The sequence below is a fragment of the Malurus melanocephalus genome, unplaced genomic scaffold, assembly GCF_030028575.1.
Source record: "Malurus melanocephalus ecotype Western Australia unplaced genomic scaffold, MMel_1.1 scaffold_19, whole genome shotgun sequence".
In the NCBI taxonomy this organism is placed as follows: Eukaryota; Metazoa; Chordata; class Aves; order Passeriformes; family Maluridae; genus Malurus; species Malurus melanocephalus.
The window spans coordinates 4,225,270-4,240,733 of NW_026623251.1; the positions used below are offsets into that span (position 1 = coordinate 4,225,270).

Here is a 15,464-nt window from a genome sequence, read left to right on the forward strand (position 1 = left end):
GCGGGAGGAGCAGCCTCAGCCATTCTGTGGGTGAGTAGAGGCCWTTGGGATGGAGGCCCAGACAGAAGTGCCTCTCCTCCTACTCCTGCTCCTCTTCTTCCCAGGCAGCCTGTGAATCACCTCAAACTCTATCTCTATGGTATGCAGCATTTGCATTTCYCTCCAGTTTACAGGCATGGTGGAGGTCTTTTGACAAAAGTTTTCATCTGAGAGAAACTCTTAATAGCCTCCCGGTTATGTTGTTATCAGACTGAGCCTTCCTGCAGCTCCTGGTTAGTCTCTTAACTGCACGGAGAAAGAAGCAGCCATTCCCATGGGCTTCTCAGGTTCTTTCCATCAGAAATCTTGGTCACAAAGCTAAAAGACCACCAAGTGTTACAGGTCATGGCTTGCATGTATTCTAGTGCTTCCTCTGGTTCTTCTACTTCWTCGATCTGTCACTGATGAAATCCAGAGTCCTGCTTTGTTAGGAGGGATTGGTGGAGAGGTGCAGGACTGCTAGTTAGCAATGGGTGTGGAAAGAGCTAACAAAACCTCATAGTTTTTTTTTTTTGTTTGTTTGGTTTAGTTTTTTTTTATAGTAGGTCTCCTGTAACCTATATGTTTTTGGAGATGGCTAGCTAAAAGAAAATCATAGGTTGCAAACAATATATTCAATTCTGCTTCTTTTTAAACACCASTTCCTTATCTCTTGTCTGAAGTAGTTCAACAAGATACTTAATCAGTGACCATGAAGYTTTTCATGTTGGTTGGAAGTGGTGCTTTGAAATGGTGCTTGATTCAACAAGTTAGACAAGCTTTTTCAAGTTATCAAGTTTTTGCTTTCCTCAAGTGCTGGGATTAAGTCACCTTCATGCTGAGCATTACTTTGTTAGCTCCATTTGGGGTTTGCATCATTCTGTCTTTAAAATAAACCAAGGTAGTTCAAAAGCTATGTAATAGCTGTTAGTACTAAACRAGCATCTGAGAGGTTCATATGCTTAAGATTTAGTGGCAATAATCTGTTAAAGCATTTAATTAGTGGGTGCTTGAGTTTGTGGACCAGTACTAGATAATAATTTGCAGTGACTGCAAAGGTACCTAAATGAGARTCTAAAGAAGGTGGTGGTAAAAGGACCGTTGCCATTCCTTAGYATCTTCCATCACTTAAAATAAGCACCTAACATCTACAAAAAATATTTAAGCAAGCATGATGGAATAAGAGGAGACTTCTGAGGTAAATGTACTTTGAGGTGGAGAAGGCTTATGTAGTACCTACATAAGTATTTTGTTTTACCTTATACAAGATTATTTCATCTTTTTTAAGACTAGATTGTTTATTAGAATCTATGTTCATTTGCCTAATTAAATAGTACTCAAGTCTGAGCACTCACCGTTTGAGTTGAGTACTRTTTTACAGAAAAACATTATATACAAGGCTGTGGTTGGTTAAAGAAGACTTAGTGAATCCTTATTCAGGACAATATAAGAAATATTRAATTCAGATTTAAAATAAATGTCTTGTTTGCAAAATGAGATTAACTTAACTCATGTTAATTTGGAGCTTTTCTCATTTCAAGTTGCAGTTGATATGAAAACTTTGAAGAAATGTCCTCAATTTCTTGAAACTTTTTATGGCTCTTGTTTCTTTATCCCTGTCTTGATATTGGTCATTCGTTACTTCTTGGTATCCTTTGCTTTTTCTCTGTACTTCATTTTGGTAGGAAAAATCCTTCCAGAAAAATAATACATTTAATAATACATTACTGTTTGAACTGTTGTCCAGTCCAGTGTTAAGTAMTGTATTTCTGCTGTTGTATTTATATGTTAGAAAATATGAGAGGTTAAAAAAAAATCAGTTACTGATATCATCTAGGGTGGCAAACCATAACAGATACTATTTGGAGATCCTTGTGTCTTGTCTTGTTAATGACTTTGTGTACAATTGTAGCACTGTTGTATGAATTAAATGAGTGGTGGTGATGTTGTAATTATAGTCTGAGTGGCTAAGTGGTGACTTACATTTCTGTGCTTGTTTTACATGTCTTTTGATCAAAATTGTCTCTTAACACAAGTTAGAGACTAAGTGTTATGTGTACTTAAATTACTCTTAAATCATTGTTTTTATCAGTCTTTTTGATTGATATCAYTACTGATTCTGGCTAATTGAATTGTATTTTAGATAGTGGTAAGATTTGGGGAAGAGTGGGATACTCTTATCTATTAAAACTGACATGGTCAATGCACAAATACCACATCCACATAGTGAATGTAGCTATTTGGTTGTGAAAGGAATCCTCTCTGTGTTAAGTGTCTGATGTGAAGATTTTTGGAATTCCAGTGCACAATTAGGTCCCTTTGCTTTGTGTGGAAAGATCTTTGCAGTATGAAGCTGCATACTACACATTTGTCAGAACTATCTTAAAAGCATTTTTCACTTTTAGAGTGAAGACTGAAGGTGGTATGAAAATTACCTTTGATGCATATATTTTCAATCCCAACGTAAAAAACTGATCAGAGAGAGAAATGGTAGATGTGCACTTGTGTTTATCTGCAGCGTGTGACTTCTCAGCAAGCATCAGGAGTGATTTCTGTCTCAGAGAAACTGATAGTGGGCAGGTGGCCAAAGCTGCTTTGACTTCCTGAGATGCCACTGAGGACCAGGATGCTGACCAAGTCCAGCTCGGAATTGTTTTGGGGTGTAAGTGAGCAAGCAGCCCTGCCAGCTTTCCCTCTGCTCCATGCGAAGCCTTGGTGCCAGCTGCCTACATCAGTGATGTGGGCAGTCAGACGCTTTCCCTGGCGCTGCCTTCAGCTAGAGATCCAAACTGTGGCATTAATCCTCTTCTGTTTGCTCTGCCTCGCRCTAAGGGAGAATTTTTGCCTTTACTGCGTCACTGAATAAAAGCCGTTTACACAGCATGATACCCGTTCTCAACTTCATCACTTCTTCCACTCATTTAAACTTCACTCAAACTAGGTTTTTGCACATCTGATGGTAAATTTCCTTGGTAGCATGTGGACTTGTTTTGAAGCTGATTTGACCTTCAGATGGAGTTGTGTCAGTCTTTTCAACTGCCCAGTTTAACTGTCTGATATCATAGTTAGCTTTGTGTATTTTATATCACTGTCATCATTAAAATCGCAGTAGAAATTAATTTGAGTATTTTTTCTCCTGCATGTGCTTTTAGGGATGAATTCATGGCTTGTTTGGTTCTGGCAGTAACATTTAATGGAGAAAGCATATGCTTGGAGCAAGTGTGCGAAACATAGCTGACAGTTGCTGGGGGGCGAGGGAGTCTTTGACCATCTTGCAGGTTTGTTTGGATGTGTTCGCCATTCAGGGYTTCCAGCGTGTTTCTGAGCACCACACTCTGTGGCAGGCTGATCAAAACATCGACTTTTTCTCCCTTAGCTGCATCTTTTATTTCTSAGCTTCATGTGGCTTCTGTGGTGCTGTCGGTCCTGTCAGGAGGCCAAGCCAGGGAAGTTTGTACAAGGAATGCCTGCGGTCAATGCCAATGATTCTCGCTATGCAGCTTTGCCTGTTTGAAGATGAGGATTATTTCTCAGTCTTTGCTGTGTTCTGCAGTTGTGCCGTTCCTCATGATCTATCAAACATAATTAACTCTTCTCAAATTTGTTGTACCCCTGAGTACCTCCTCTGTCTCCAGACAAAACAAGTGTTTCTTGTTCRTGTACTTTGAGCCACTTCAGTGGTGCTGCCTAAGGGAGGTGTTCTTGGCTGCCTCTGTAGGCCCAATGCAATAGCAAACACCTTTTCTTCTGAATGCAGCAGAGCTTCTTTGATTGATCTTGAATTTCTTTCTCATCCACATTTGTGGCGATGCAGAAAATTAGAATAAGACTGAAGAGATTTGAATACTCTAGAAATATATTTTTCGAAGAGACAGTAGCCTGTTTTTTCTGGTCTAGTAGCTAGGCTTTTTTCTGGTCATCCTTATGGTTGTGATTTACAGTTAACAGTAATAAACAGGACAAAAATCCACATTTCATGACTGTTATCAGTAGCAAAAGATATGTGAATAATACTGTAACAATTTTAATGATGATTTTAATGAGTGGGTTTTCCATAATGACATAATGTTCTGGGGTGGTTTTTTTMATATAAATGTATGTATCTATATATACAAAAACGTAAACTTGACCTATAGACCCATCTAACTAAAATTTCATAAGGTGATATGGCACTGTTTCATAACCTGTCTAAWGCAGTCCATTGCTTCTGTATCATTTCAAAGACCAATTGCATGTATTTCCAATGTTTTACATAGTTCAGCGTGATCAGAAATATCTGGGGCAAGCCAGTGTGCTGGTGAGAAAAATACAGTTGTAATGATCATGGAACAGAGGTAGTGTTTGTTTTGTTTTGCAAAATTTATCTAACAGTCTCAAACTAGTAGTATAGCAATTGCTTTTTTGGTTTGGTTGGTTTTTGGTTTTGTTTTTTGGTTTGTTTTTTTGTTGCAATCAATGGCATTTAACTTCCATTATTGTAGAGTAATATTAAGGCAGACGTCTTAATATRTAATGAAGCTATATGGTGATGCTGGAGGGGTTATATATCCAGAATTATATAAATTTATCTTACAAGCCGTGGGCATTTCCAATTGTTTGAACATCTGTTTGTATAAATGGATTGACAATTTTTTTCATGGACATTTGTCTCACAATGAGGTTTTGTAATTTCTTTGGCTGCTTCCAATATATAGAGTAGAATATTAAACATAGTTTGTATGTAATATTTGTTTACAGTTTGAATTAGTAAAACATTTTTCCAGGGCACTGTTTTTATATTGCAAGTACATTTGTACATATATTTTCTTTTGCTRTTTAATTATGAAGAGCTGTTACTGGCTATGCATATGAATATTAAATAATTTTAAAGCTTTGGTTTTTATCATTAATCRGGCAGTTATTGGCAAAAAATGTTTAAGGAGTAAGCTAACTTTCCAACACAGGAAAAAATAATTCTAGGAAAAAATGAAAATCTGAAGTAAAATTAAAACCAAAAATATTTTTTCTGAATAAGCTTTTAAACATAGCATTTCTTTTCTCCTGTACTATTTTGGTTTGTTATTTCTAAAGAATGGGAAAAAAGAAGACTATCTTGTTTGAAATGCTTGTTACAAAAATTTTGATTTCACTTGATTTTAAGATGGTGGTTTCTGGTATGAGCTTGGAAAGTCAGTTCATTTGGTTATTCTCATATCCATAAAATCTCTAGCACTGTGTCCATGGAGTATTTATAGCCTCTGGTACTGGAAATAACAAAGAAATAGCATACACATGGAATAACATGCAGCCAATTGTTTGAAGTCCGTGCAGTCATTCTGCTGTGTGCTTGTTCAGTATTACAAAAGTTATTTCCATACTTTTTTCTTGAATGAAACTTAGTTTTTACCATCTGATATTAAGGAAGAGCCTTCTTAGTCATAAGAAGGCTTGTCTATTCTCGTCTATTGCATTTTTCTATTCTTGTCTATTGCATTTTTGTTTTCTCAAAGAAATTGCTGTGCTTTATACTTCACTGGCTTATGCAGTTTTCTCCTGCATTCTTACATGTGTGTAGCTGCTTCCATTATAGCGTGCCTGGTACAGTAACTAAACCCATAATGTAATGGGGAGGATGAATTTAGTCTTAGTCTCTTTCTCTTCCTGTGCCACAAATGTGTTTTCTTGAAATCTGATGCAATTACGTTAAAARCTTCCTTTTTTAAAATTTATGCTTCTGAGGATCTCATTTATGAGCACTGTGTCTCTTTATTTTCTTTTCTTACTACATATTTTCTCGAGTTAGCAGTGATGAGTCTTTGGCAGGTTTGGCCTGGAACCAACAACAAGAAACTACTTAWAAAAATAAAAGGTAAAAAATAATCRCAGCAGACAGCAAATGACACAGTTCTTAGTGCTGGTGCCAGCTGGGAGTGTAAATTTACAATGTTTTATTTGTTAGGGTGTGACTGCCTGTGTRTACTCTTCTGTCATATGACCACTGAGGGCTAGCTTGTGAGGTAAAGCCCTTACAATTAACTTACTTTTACTTTTTATGAGCACAGTGTTTATTCCACCACTGATGGAATACCTCAGGTGCGGTACGTAATCTTAACAACCTAGTTTTGTTTGTAATAGTTACGGCTTTTTTCCTGTAAATAAAAAGTTCATCAGGATTTAATTCCACCTCATTTTGCTCTGTTCTGTGAAAATGTCTTTGTATGAAAACTGAGTTGACTTTCACTGTTACTTTGCTGATGTTCTGCTGGCATTTTGAGGAGAGTAAATGTACAGTTGCAGGCTTGCCTGGTTTCTCTTGAAGTTTGTTGCTRAACCACTRTGGCAGTTACACAGCACRTACTAAAAATCATAGCATTTTAATRCACTTGTCTCAGAAAGCTGTTTGTTTCTTTCTCTGTGCATTGTRTGGTATGGGACAAAAATGCTGTCAAACCTGCCCTGATCGTTGTGCTCATCTCTTGCAATCTTGGCGGCATTTCCTTTGTGACAGAGGTAGGGAGAGAGCAAGTTACAATTAGTGTTGAGATAATTTAGCAATTTAAATATTTTTGTTTCTGAACTTCAAGCATGTAAATTGAAGAGCTTTTTGGTACATCTCCTTCTGGGTGATTTAAAACCAAAGTGAGAGCAACAAAGTGCAATCCCAGAGCAAGTAATCAGTTTAGGTTTTGTTTTGTTTAAGGGTTTTGTATTAAATTCATGACTAATAAGTATTAATGTTCATGAGTAAATAAAAAAACAGAATTCTGTACCTCAGATCTGATATTGATCATTTTTGTACTTGGAGATAAYCAGTAGAGAATCTGTATTCATTATACTTGTTGTTTCACCAGCTCTCTTAGTTTTTGATATGACATTATCTGTCAAAAGAGACACTGCTTGTAGTGGGCCAGGATATAAGCCATTCAAAAAAAATGTTTGCAAAAGTCCAGTAGAGATTTAAGAAAAATCTTGCCCATCTTTGTTTTCTGAGGATTTAGTGGGCTTTTGGACATGAGAAGGCAAAGGAGGATTTCATGCAGTCTTACAACTCGGTGTTGTCAGGTGTAAGGATTGACAGCAAGGACAGACTTTTGGGCTCTTTCTTCTCCACTCACGCTTGGACAGTGCATGGAAGGAGCTTGTTTGAACTAGARGGAATGTGGATGGGATCTGAAGAAAGGCAGGGAAGAGTATGGAAGAGGGAGAGGTCTGGGTAATTAAGCATGAGGTGATGGAGATGAGGGAAATGGAGGAATTCAGAAAGGAAGAACAAGAACAGCTGGGGGAGTGATAGTGGCTGGTGTTTGAAGAGGAGATGGGAAAGGAAGRTATGCAAAGGTTTATGTCTTTTTACCTGCAGTATTTGCAATCCAGGTTTGAAATAATTGACAGATTTTGTGTATTTACTATTTACTCACCAAGTAAGTTGGGTCTTGAGTCACTGTAATGTTGGTCCAGAAAGAAATTCGTAACTTCCTCTGCCTTACAAGGTATTRCCATTAGAAAATACTTACAAGCATTGTAAATCTATGGTGAATCTAGTAAATATSTTTCCTATTCATTATTTAATACAATTCCAAATGATGCAAATTTACATTCTATCCTAAGAATAAATGCAGCTCTCTGAAAGAAGTGTTGTCTCAAAAATCCTYGAATTCATGTAGAGCTACATTCAAAAGGATCTGTAAATGCATCTTCTGTTCTTTATGTTTTTTTGTAGTTTTCCTATTGCTGTCATGGAGTAAAATGTTCCTGCATTTAATTATTTACTAGGCAACAGTAGTGGGGCTTGAAAATGCATAAACTAATGTGGATAGAGTTGGTCTGGAAACCAGCTGAGTTGCTAGGGAAAACATTCTGCTAAAAGAAAATGCAGTATTTAACTAAATTCTTATTCTCTTTGARTATCTGAGAATAATCAGAAAGGGTTAATCTCTTCAAGAGCTGTACTTAAGGGAGGGTAARGCTGTGTGCATTCAGTAGGATACTATCTTGCAAGTTGAGTTCTGAGGTAACCTTGTGCTAGTTTAGAATGGGAACGAGTTCGTTCCCCCCATAGTAGTTTGTATGGGACTGTGTTTTGGATTTGTGATGAAAGTGTTGATAACATACTGATATTTTAGGAATTTCTAAACAGTGTTATCATGGAGTCGGGGCCTTTTCTGCTTCTCATACTGCCCCACCAGTGAGTTGTCTGGGGGTGCACAAGGAGTTGGGAAGRGACCCAGCCAGGACAGCTGACCCCAACTGCCCAGAGGGATGCTCCACACCATAGCACATCATACTCAGCAACAAAACATGGGGAGAGGGGGAGAGGTTTGTTGACACTGCCTCTTCTCCAGGACTGGCTGGAGTTCAATAAGTGGCTGTTGATGAGCAGTTGTGGGATTTTTGTATTATTCATGGTGGTTTTATTTTGGTTTTCTTTGAGGAATTCTATTTTTCTTTCTATACTACTTCTTTTTTTTTTCCATATTAAGCTATCTTTATCTCAACCCATGAATTTTTGTACTTTTCCCCTTCCAGTTCTCTCCCCATCCCAGTGGTGGGTGGGCAGTGAGCCAGCAGCTGTGTTGAACTTGAGCCTWCTGGGATTGAACCATGGCATAACTTCAGATCTTTTGTGAAGGTTTATCAAAATGMAGTCTTGAAAAGTTTGGCTGATTGTCTGCTGAATGTTTCCAGTTAATATGAAGTAGTAACCTGGACTCTCACATGCTTTCAAGATCTGCCAGTGGCATGCTGTGTAGATTCCTCTATACATGCYTTTAAGAGTTTGCTTGCTTATTTGGAGACTTCACCATATTCATGTTAGGTTTGACATTTTGCTTAACAATTTCACTTTGACTTCTTATTCTGGAATCTAAAGTATTACAAAAATCTATTTATTTGCTGCTACTGCTCATGAAGTTGAGTCACTATAGTGAAGTTGCGAATACAGTTGAAATCTTCCTACTCCACACATCTATACTGTAAGATGATGTTTAGGTGTTGTTTAATATGCAGGTTGTTTATTGTAACTATAAAAGATTCTTGTGTCCTGTCAATATATCTTCAGTACATATTTTTAAGTCTGAGCAGTCTTTATTTTCTGTTTAAAAGTAAAATAAAAGAAGATTGCAAGTCATACTAACTTCAAAAGGAGAGAGAAAAAGTTCTGGTATTCTTGTTCTTCAGTGCTGCATTAGCCATTTAGTCTTGCTTAGTATACAGATCCAAGTTTAATCTATGTATAAAAATAAGACTATATTGATACATTAGTTATGTTATATTAAACATTCTTATAATGTTTAAAAATACATATGTAAAAAATAGTATTTGAAATCTCTGAAAGAGCCAGAGGTATTAAAAATCTWCCAAAATAATTTTCATTTTGCACCATTGTAAAATAGATCATTATTTTTACCTAACTGTAACATGATAGTGTTATAGAAGCACAGAAGCTATGTGGCTATAGCATCTGAGCCTTGTTAGCATAAGAAATGTCACCCACTTACTGTTGGCCACTGTACAGCTTTATTTTCAGATGATTACTACGTTGCTATGTTTTGTAATAATAACTGCATCCATAATTGGAGCATCTGTGTGAATAGTATTACAGAGCAAACACAGAGCTGTGGCTATGGGCATGAATGCAAGTGTATTTGTTTTATTCTAGTGTTTGTCACAACCAAGTCTTTTCTTGGAGGTAAAGGCTTTGTAGTGGAAATGAATTTTTTTTTGTTATTGAAAATCTCACACTCTTAATGTTGAGTTCTTAGAAGAAAAGAAAATGTTACTACACGCTATTCATTTATGCAGTTAATCACAGTGTAGGTATACATAATATGTATCTGTCTAGTTACTCTGTGTGGTCATTTTGATTTACCGCAACGTGTGGTAAACCTCAGCGTAATCAAAAGTTTGTGATAGCTGAACTGTGGTTGCTAGTGAAGGTGGGTGTGTTTAGTTGGAAGAATGCAGCCTGTTGTATCAAAGTTTGAAATGTACTTGACCTGTACAAACAAGGCTGTGGAGTTTTCAGACTTGTCTGGACAAGAGCAGGMATCTGAAGAGTGAAGATGCAGGACRTGATGACTCTTAGACTGTGCCACCCTCTTGGGTGTCAGGCTTTTGCCTTGGAAACAAATGAGCTTCTAGGATAACTTGAGTTTATATTAAATATTTAGGGACAAATTTGTCTTGGAGCTTGAGGGAAAGAGTGCTATTGTTTCTCCTCAGTTGTAATTCAGTACAGCACAGCCCCTGCACACCATCCTCWAGTACTAGAAATAGCAATGCTGAGATGAGAGGGAAAGTTGTCATATCTCACCCTAATGCTTCTGGCACTATCCCCTTATGTCAAATCAAGTCATTAAATTATTGAAGAACATATGCTAACTCTAGGAGGAAGCTTGTTAGCACATTAGTGTCTATATGGCTCTCTTTTGACTAATGAATTAAGCTAAGTTCAGAGTTAATATTTAGATCAAGGGCAGAAAGGGTTGTCTGATCTGGCTCCATGGAGATTATATTGCATACCAAAACTGTGAAGGCTGGATGACAAAATATTAGGCAGGATTGTTTCCTTTATAGCCCAAACAAGCTGAAGTTCCCAGTAAAAATAATAAATACTCTGCAAATAGAGCAGTAAACATATTGAGGTGCTCTGAAATCTTATTTATTCAGGATTTGTCTTCYACAGGTAAAGTTGAATTCAGGTCACAGTTTGAGAGATGAGACGCACATAAACTCCCCACTGCAGTAGCAATTTGTGGACAAAATTAACTTCTATTTTTTGCAGTAAGCCTATGCTACTCCTGGACGTTTGAACAGCTTCAGGAGGCGTATMTGAGATAGATGAAGGATAAAAACTGAATCCAAGGTTAAAAATATRTGTCTTTGATCTTTCTTTATCACATTTGTTGGTCACAAACGTCTAGCGCCAAAGTAAAATAATTTAAAGGTTTTGAAGTTTCCCTTTGGTTGGTGCCAATGATGGGATGGAAAACCTACCCTAAAATGCTTTACTAATAAATGAAACACATATGGGGCAATATGTTACTCGTTGTAGGGATGGTTTTGCCCTGGTGCGAGCCTGCTCGGGGCAGAGGCTTGCCTGTCGCGGCGGGAGCGGCGCTGTGTCGCGCCGGGGCTGGCGGTGGCGGGCGGATGGCGAGCCGGCAGTGTGCCCTGGCGGCGGCGCGCCCAACTGCAGCGCGGGCAGCGGGAGCCAGCCCCAACCCTTCCCTGCCCAGCCGTGCCTCGGGAGGAGCTGGGGAGCACCGTCTRCAGCCAGGACACCTTTTGTTCTGCCTAAGGAACGGAAGCAGAAGAAGGGACTTTGATGCTGTCTTSAGCAGCTTCCTATTTATTTGGTTGYAGAGAAGATGTAGGCWGGTGCTCCACCAAGGTGCACAGTGGAAGGATGAGAAGCATCAGACATCAGCTTCAGCAAAAACATACCAATGATGTGGTGGGATGTGCTTTGTGAGGGTGATCAGAGGGACAGACTTCCCTGAGAAGTGGAATTGCGTCCTTAGGGTTGTCTGAACTCACCTGGACCTGAGCAGTTGACTWGGATCAGCTTTGCTCAGAGTAGGGGATGGGACCAAATGACCTAAGGATGTCCAGTTGGACTGGAATTCATCTACAGCTGGCAGACTTGGAGAGGATAGATCCTCACCTAAAGTGACAGAGGGTCTTAGGCATGCCTTGAAAGTTCAGAAAGTACTTGCCTTGGGCAAAATGCTCAGAAATTTGACTTAGTGACACCTTTCTTGAGAGCAGATCTGTACTGGTTATTACCTGCAAGGGTTTTTCTCTTTCTCTGTATGATGTCAGTTGGAACAGATAGTTTATATGAGACATTAATACATTACAAGGTGGTTTCTATGAGACATTTATAGCTATATAACCTGGTTGGTTTAGCTGCTGTGTAGATCTCCTATGTGTTCTTTCCTAGGATGTATTTGAAGCAGCTTCCAAATTTACTCCATACAGCTTACCCTGCTGGGACTGTGGTTGGCTTTTCTACCTTCTGAAAAAATTGTTCAGGAGTGATTAACTAAAATAGGTTTTCTTCYGTTCTTGTTTTGTTCTGATCAGAATGGCATGATTCTAGCAAACTCTCTAACTGCATTATAGGTCTGTAGCCTGCGACATAAGGATTAATTTAAAGAAAAATTGATAGCTCATGCTTTGGTTTAGATTGAATTTTGCCTACTGAAAATTGAGTAAAGTGAAGTTTCTTTGCAAAACACCAATTCACAACTACTTGCCAATGACTGACTAGTGAATGTGCATTTTTATTACCTTCTTTTCAACTGAATCAAAGTCAAGGATGAATATTCAGATGCAATTTTGCTATTGAAGAAAAATTTGTCTTAAATACTCAGAATTTTTTTCTTAAATACTCAGAATTTTTAGCAGCTATATAGCATTTTCAGATATATACTAAAATGTCAGGATTTTGTTTGGTTAGAGTGGAGTGGTTTTTTTGTAGCACTGAGAAAAGGATTGTGTGTTACACAAAGCATGATATCACGTGTGGAACAAGTTCCCCTGCACTTGGGAAGAAATTGTGTTGCTAAAAAGGGTGCTATATTGGGGAGTGAAACAAAACAGCTTGTCATTTTGTGATGCATTTTTTAAAATTTGGTTTTGAGTGATTTTTTATTTTTTTTGATTGCTTTGTTGGGGAGTGGGGAATGGTTTCATTGGGTTTTATTGTTTGGGTTTTTTTTAAGTCTGTGCTCTTAGTTACCACATTATCTCATGTCCTGCACATTACAATGTGAATCTACACAAGTACTGATAAGTCCTTTCTAAGTCAAGCATCTAAGACAATTTATGCTAACCAAATATTTATTCTTAAACCTTGCTACATAAATAATTAATTTCCTAAGACAATCTTTTCACATTTCTTAAACTGTGCATTTACAGGTTATTTATGCTTGTACTGTCCACTTTTATGTGATCTAAGTATTACTTCTTTTTGTACCTTAGTAGAAATTGTAGCTGAACATGACATTTACTCAGCTTAACTTTTTAAACTTCTTTTTCCTGRAATGGTTGATGCTTAAATATATTTTGAAATGTCTTGAAATATACAGCATAATTCATGAAAATTATGTRAAATGGGAGAAGGCTAGTTTGTTAAAGGTGATAATTATAGTTCTCCTTTATGGGACGTCAGGTAGGTTAAGTGTAAGAGATTCATTAAACTTACTAGCTTTGGCTTTGGTTTTGGGTTTTTTGATTTTTTTTAAGCATTTGTGTAAGGCATTAATGGGTCATAGTGTGTGGGGAGGGTATGTATGTGCTAAGAAATTTGGCATAAAAATTCTAACTTTCTTCTRTTTTATTTCTATTATTCTTTATTTTTATGCTGGTGCGATTCAGAAGGCATGTTTCACAAGGCATGCAGGTGACAGAACTGACATCTTTGTATCCTATTTTGCTATTATTGATGTATCAGTATTCCTTACTCTTGTATGGTTATATTGCAGCGACTTGTGATAGATCTTAGTAAGTCTTGATTCAGATTTCCATGAAAGCAAGCACTTACTTTATGTCGAGAAAGTGCATTCATTAAGTAGATTGGAAGAAAGATAAGAGGAAAATTGTTTGATTGCCAGCAGTAAAACTCAGTGGCATGTTTTGCACCTTATTCTTTTTGTTGAAARAAAAGTGAGTTTTGAGTTGTGCTAATGAAAAGTCTCCTTTAAAACTCACATTAGTACTGCCTTTGTTAGCAATCAGCACCTACAACTGCTTTAACTAAAGACCTGCTTTTTCATTCTTTCTCATTTACTCATTGMTGCTGTTTTACTGTGAGGACTGCTCCTCACTGAGGCGTATTGTGGAGGAGATGTCTTAAGTGACATGTGAAATACCTCCTCCTGTAATACTAGATTTTTGTTCTCTCTGCTGTCTTTTTTCCGGCAAAATAGGGGGAAACAATGAAATCTCTGCTTTGAGATGTGTAAGCATCAGTGTCTGTGGTATTAGATAAGGCTGTTTGGTAGCTTTTGCTTTCTGCTGTTACCTTGTTGAATGTCAACAGGCTTTCCTGGTTAGCACTGCTCAGGCTTTGCTCACTTCTGCAATTCTTGACCTTTGTTAGGAATAAATTCTCAGCCTCAGGATTTCTTGATTGTATTGTTTGAGTTTTATAGGATCAGTGCAGTATCATGTTTGTAAGGATCTTTTGAGAAAATAATTTTAGTGTTTGCTAGTAACCTCAACTCTTTTCTTCTTCTATTTTCAGTAGTCTGTTTCAAGCACTGGCATAATTTTGTTCACAACAGCTCTSATTTAAAATTCTGGTCTTGTTGCTCATGTTGCCTCCCAGGGTGTTTGTGAGGTTGACTCCACTGTCATTGTAGCCTGAGTGTGCGGAGCCAGTCACTTCCCAAGGGCATTCAATAGTTTTTGTTCAAAACTTCATTTGCCATCTTTCCACTTCAAGAGTTTTTCCAGGTTTGGTGAGGAGTCTGTCCTCACCAAATACATCATTGATGGCTCTACCACCAGTTTTAAAGATGCCAATAACTTTTGTGAATTAGGTGCCATCTTCATACTTGACAAATTTATTAMTAAGCCCATATTGCCTTGTCTCTAGTCGTGGAACCACATACTTCGTTACACGTGTGCTGCAAACTTTTATACATAGGATTAATGTACRTTCATTGTGTCCAATTCCTGTGCCATGCACTGTACTGAGCTTGATCTAAAAAKGGAATGGCTTTGGAAAGGACTGAGTCCCAAACTTGTGCAAGGGTTGCCATCATGGGAATGTTGCTGGGAATAATACTAATTTGCTTCACTTAGGAAGTGCAACTGTACCTGCGTTTCCTGGCAGTAACTTCTGTCACCATACATAATGTTCCAAAAAGGTATAAACCTGCATTTTAGTGCTTGTAAATATAATCTGCATTCAAGATTTAGCCAAACTGACCTAAGAAATTATGCTAATCTAAAGCTTCTGCATTTTAACTTCCTAGTTTGTTCTTTTTCTAGTTGTGTCGTGGAAGTTGCTGTGCAAAACGTCACAAATACACTTTTCTTTAGTGTTTTAAAAGAAAGCAATATTTTATATTAAGGTAGATAGTTGCACAAAACAAGTACATTGCTGTGTATTGTACTGATGGAGTAAGTAGCATAAGAAAGAATAAGTTAGAATAAGAAAGATTGCAAAAATATGTGAAATAAATGGCTTTCGAGGTTTGCTTTAAGGAGGACATAAAAATAACTGGATAACTTAAGGGGAAAGGACAATAAAGAAGAAAGAGTAAGAAAAGCACAGGGTAAAGAATCAGTAAAAATGTCTGAGCCAGGTTAATTTGTGATACTCTTTGATACTTAGGATWAAAAAAAAATCCAAACAATACACTTGGGGAAAAACAGTTTACCATACTTGCAATTTTCTAGATCATTTCCCTTTAAGCTGCTCTTGGAAACAAAATTTCCAGATAGTTAATACA

General features: G+C 37.4%; 1 protein-coding gene across 2 annotated transcripts in view; it reads left to right on the top strand.

Annotated features, from left to right (window-relative positions):
• CRIM1 (cysteine rich transmembrane BMP regulator 1) overlaps window positions 1–15,464 on the top strand; it is a 172,382-nt gene that overhangs the window by 53,825 nt on the left and 103,093 nt on the right. The gene's annotated exons all lie outside the window — the stretch shown is intronic.